Below are 6,000 nucleotides of genomic sequence, written 5' to 3'. Positions count from 1 at the left end.
GTACTGTCTTTTTGAGCTCAGTGACACTACGTTTGGCTGCATTTTAATCCCCACCTATTACAATTTCATAATGTAACCATTTTGTCTTTCTAAATACATCTAACAGCATGTCCAGTTTTTCTAACACATTTGTGTAAGGCTTTAAAATTCTGTTCATCACACAGATAGTCTAGATCCAACCTATTAATGGAGTGGCTGAGCAACTGGTTAGTATACAATGCCGCATCACGCTTATATGCACTTTTCTACAGTAACCATTTGCTATTTTATATTTATCAAATTTGATAGCTGTAAGTTCACTCTCTGTTGTCCAATGTTCACTCAAACAAAAAATATGAAATTTGTTCTCTAGTCCAAAATTATTTACAATAAATTCTTTGTTTTTTACTCCTTGAATATTCAGATAGCAAATTTTAAGGTCTGAATTGTTCTTGTCTTCAGAATGAACAGTTTGGTTAGGAGCTATAATATCTTTTACATACCTATTTTATGGGCTTCTTCATCTTGCTGTGTTCTACTAAAAAATCATATAGAAAGAGAGGAGGCACTGTTTTTTGCTTACTCACAACACTTGGTACTGCTTCTTCTGCTGTAGTTCTCTTCCCTCCTTTTGGTGGGGATGTACTTATTGTTGCTGGTGTAACTTCTGCTGTAGTTTGTGGAGATGCTTCTATATCTGATACATTTTCTACTACTGCTTCCGATGCTGCCAGTGGCAACAATGATGGTTCCCATTCTGATGCTGATGTAGGCCTAATTTCTTCTAGAGATGTAGCCAGAGGTCCAAGGTGTCAAAACATACTGAGTTACACCCAATACTTACAAAGAACACTCTAGATATAGTATCCCTGGACATAGCTGGTCCATATCCAAGAAATAGAGGAGGAATAAGCTATGTAGTAGCACTATACAATATTTTCTCAATATATATCAAAATGTATACTATTAAAAATGCAACAGCCACAAATAACAGAAAAAGAATTAAGGGAGAATATTTGAGAGGAACAGGCAAACCAAACGCACAACTAACTGATAGTGCTTCATATTTCCTTGGGCAAAAGTGGAAACAATTTGTGATCTCACAGGGCATAAAACACATATTAGGAAGCCTTTTTCACCCCAAAGCAAGCCCAGTAGAATGAGTCTCTAAAGAATTTAACCAGTTTATTAGGACATACAGCCCTCACAACCACACCCGATGGGTAGAATACGTAATTCCTTTCATGCAAGTTGTCAATAACCTTCCACATTCTTCAACCGGTTTCACACCTAATGCATTGATGTTCTTGACAAAACAAATGAATGAGTGGGAGTCGTCCATACCAAAGGTACCCACTACTGAAATGACACTATAACACAAAATCAAACAAGCCATGGTTACACTAGAAAACAGGGCCAAGTATAGAAGCAAAATTTATAACAAGAACCTGAAACATGTTACACAATTTTTTGAAGGGCAATGAGTCCTCTTATGGATGCACCCTAAATTGACAAAATTGGGCAAACTGAATAATAAGTGGCAGTTACTCTATTCAGGACAATATGTAATTTCCAAAATACCATACCCTGGGATGTACAGATAAGCCTATGAGAAAACAGGGAGAGACAAAGCTCTCCACCTTCACAAACATATGAAAACCCTCACAGAATGACAAAACACGTTAACATTTTTTTATCACCAGATAATAGTACATTTGTGTACATTTTTCTTCTGTAGAGTATTTTAAGAAAAGTAATGTGAACAGGCATAAGTAATTATTCTGACTTGTACACATAGGCATAAAATTAACTGCAATGAGAAGTAACAAACTGCTTCATGCGAAGCAAAAGTATAAGCAAAGTTAACTTATGGCTCAGCCGTCCATGCTCAACAATACACTCTGACGTCAGTAGCAGGAGAGGAGGCATTGGCCTGTGTGCATGCGCGTCAGGCTGACAGAAGGTGCAACCAAAATAGGAATGCAATATTTACCTAACCTAAATACAAAGTAAACGGAAATATTACGCAAATACATCTACTGTCTAAGAACTAAGGAACCTATTGATGGATGTATGTACACAGAGATTTAATTAAATACTAAGCTACATACAACATATTTACAGTCAAAAGGAAGCATTATGAAAAACTATATGAGACGTGTGTGCTAAGGACTACTGACAAAATACTATGAAAGATGTCAAATAATTTTCTTTGCAGAGTAAATGATCATAATGGGTAACAGAATAAATGAATGTCTATGAATTTAAACAAAGTATGGAAATATCTGCGGATGTATGTAACAACAAATTGTATCAGTGGCCACCGAGCTACATAATGCAATAAATTTTAAGTTAGTTTTAAGTTTTTTCTTTCAGCGACCAGCGCATCATCATGGTGCAGAAGAAGAGAATTACGCCAAGAGAGTTGGTAACAAATGAAGAAACAGGCCGCACCTCGATAAACAATTTAGTTATAAGGATATTTATACAAAGGTCATAAGGCAAATGACAAATGAAATGTGCATCATTGCATTGTGTCTCCATGAAAATTAGCTATTCACTGCAGAGTACACAAAAAATTTTAGTGTGTGATTTTTACGAAAACCAGTTAATTTTATCACGTCACATGAAAGCTTAAATTACAACAGTTTCTGGTATTCGAGAAAATAAGTCTACGATGGTTAAAATGTCACGTTTCACACTAAGCTACATGTGAATTGGAGTAAACAGCATTAACACATGAAGAAACAACATAATACTACATGGGTGATTAGTCGGTACACATTATTTCAATGAAGCAAAAGTTCCTTGGGAACTAGTCCATCATTGTACGAGTAACACTCCCTCATGAATCCTTGAACCAGTAGATGAGTATTTCCTTTCCTCCCTTCCAAACAAAGGAGGTGGCACCAAGCATAATTAGGCCAGAATTGCGTGACATTTTAGTCCTATTTCCAATGTTTTTCTCCCTCTTCTACCTAAGGAAGAAATGAGCTCCCATAAGTGATACAATCCTAACTATAAAATGAAACATTAATGTATCATATCCTTGTATTGTGACATAATGATGTGAAAAGTAATTAATTTGTACATGTGGTGTGAATGAAGAGAAGTTGAAACTAACAAATCAACTGTAGTAACAGGATCTAGTTAATGAAAATTTTATGATGTTTTAAAACTTAAGAAATTTATGTTCAGAGTATAAGCAATGGATGAAATGTCAGCCCGAGGTATAAGCTATTGTGTTATGTATATTGTTGTAACTCAAAACTTGTATGAATTTTCATTGGAAACCTAACTCCATACAAAAAAAAATATGAACTTTCAGGACAAGCAATTTATACTATGTTTTGGATGGATATATATATATTTTTCAACAAGTGGATTGTCAAGTGTGGTGACAGTAACATGCGTGTGCAACAAAATAATGTCTGAGTATCATGGCTCACAACGCTTGATACCTTAATAAGTGAACTATAGTTTTTCGTACCAGTACTTACCTCGTTGACAGATGCTGTTGGCCAGGGTTCTCTCCACTGAAAATGCAAGTACGACGGGTTATCATGATACCCGGGCCTTAAAAATGGAGAATTTCTGCCACAGCATCGGATTTTGAACAATATGTGCACACCCGTTGCAGCCAGAATGAAACCAAACACCACAGAAATTCTTCGATGTGTGACACTTATGTGAAAGTGTGACACTCAATGTGAAATCAACACCAAGAAAGCAAGTGCATGGACATGCAATGGTAGCATCTAGCATGTTGACCATTAGTGTCTAGCTCTTAGCCGCCAAAATCGGGCAATGCACCAGTGCGAAACCCTGCAATGAGAATGAAGCAAACTGAACATTATTGTTAGCATGCTAAATTTAAATATGTAATGTACTATCATATTATGTATATAATCTTTTAATTTCTTGTATAATTCTAACATGCATAGGATAAGCTGCCATATCCATTTCTTTAAATAAATAAGAAGCCAACAATAAAGGGCATCGACCTCTATTGGCAAATGTAAATACAAACAAACAAACACTATACGACTCCATACCATGTCAATGTACAGAGTTGAGGCACTTGTGTAGGTACATGATGAAAGACCCCCAAGATATCATGAAGTTAATATTTATTAATAAAAATTAAAAGTGAAACACTGGTTGACCATAAGAATTGGAAAGGATGTTAATTATGAATGCACAAAAAGGCGCAGACAAACAATACTCTCATGAATGGAGAACGGCAATGAAGATGTGTGATTTTAAATATGAAGCATTATGAGTTCTATGTATCATCTGTGTGCGTGAATAGTATATTGAACAACAGTATCAAGTATTTTTTATTTATTGAAGTGGAGTGAAAACAATATAAGATGGATGTCCTTGCTTATGACAAGTGCCGGTGTTCTCGGTGTCTGTCACCTGCAACTACAATTAAAATGTAAGCAAAGTCCAATAGTCAAGAAAAATTCAAATAAGCACAGAACATTTCTAATGATGCAGTCATATTAAATACTACAAAAACGTGTCTTCATATGCGTATTCAATAATATTTAGTAATAATAATATCTATTTATTTATTTTTCATTTTTTTATTAATACAACACAATGGGTCGGAGTCCACTAACATGGTAAGTTGCCACAATGAGGCAAGGTGTTCAGTAGTTTGTAATGATACAAGCAATGCTAGTGTATGTGGTAGGTATAGAAGTCAGAACTTGGTGATTGAAGAGATAGTGCCTGAAGTTGGTTATAGGAGTAATGAGGAGTTAGTATGTTCTTGTATGGAGATGTTTCCCCATAGGTATGATGGTATAAGAGAACATGAAGAGATGGAGAGAGGTCAAAGGGAAGATAATATAATACAAATTGCAAGTGTTGGAAGTGAAGAAGAAGCAGGTAGTGAGAGTAGTTGTAGTGATGAAGAAGGAGAGGAGGTACAAAGGGATACATTTCTTTTACATGCTAGTTTGCATGAAGATGGTAATGAAGGAGGGCAAATATCTAATGTTAATGGGAGAGAGACTTCTACAAATACTTTGAACCACAATGTCAATGAAAATACAGAGGAAGTAGTTCGTCTGTTCATCATTGGTAAGAATAAAGGGGTAACGACTTCCAATAATGGAAGAAAGAGGTTTTTGTGTGATTCAGAAGGAGTTGGGAAAGGTGGAACATCCAGAATCAAGTTGTGGAGATTGGGAACATAGCAATATTGAGGAAGAATTTTTGCATGAGGAAGAGGATGTTGATGATATTAAAGCTGGGCAACCTGTTGTAAAAATAAGGGTCTGCGGTAGGGGAGAGAAAGCTCTTTGAAACACTGGTAGTAAAATTAGTGCAGTAGCTGAAGAATGATAATGACGTAATGGATATGCCAGTATTAGGATTGAAAATAATTGGTGTCACAGGTAAAGTGAGTAAAGTTGTCAGATGTCAGATTATTTTAGAATTTGAACTTGGGGGCATGAGTTTGGTACACAATTTTTCTGTAGCACCTGCCTTCAGTGTTAATATTACCCTGGGCATGGACTGGTTAATGGATTGCAAAGCAGAGATTAATTGTGGTGATAGTTTCATCAGTTTTGAGAGTGAAGGATCAGAAACATAGATGAATATTGATGGTATGGTAATAGATAAAAATTATCTAGTAGGACAGTTGAAGATGAGAGTGATGCCAGTAGGAGTTGATGTTGGAGATTTAGAATTGAACTTAGATTATGATAATACTGAAAATGAAAAAGGAACACTTGAAGAATTGAAAGTCCAAATGGGTAAAGTAGACAGATGAAGTGAACACCAGAAAGAGGAGTCAAGAGAAGTTTTGTGGATAAATAGAGAAGTATTTTCAGATAAAGCAGAGTTAAGAATTTTGAGTGTAAATTAGATGTGAAACCACATGAGCCTCTTGCAAGAAAACCTTTTTCTATACTGTTTGCATTGAGGGCAGCAGTGTATGCATTGAGGGCAGCAGTGTATAAGGAAATTGAGAGGAAATTCTCAAGGTAGCGTTCTTGCTTC

The sequence above is a fragment of the Schistocerca americana genome, chromosome 1, assembly GCF_021461395.2.
Source record: "Schistocerca americana isolate TAMUIC-IGC-003095 chromosome 1, iqSchAmer2.1, whole genome shotgun sequence".
In the NCBI taxonomy this organism is placed as follows: Eukaryota; Metazoa; Arthropoda; class Insecta; order Orthoptera; family Acrididae; genus Schistocerca; species Schistocerca americana.
The sequence above is the reverse complement of the archived record's forward strand: the minus strand, read 5'-3'. Positions refer to the sequence as shown.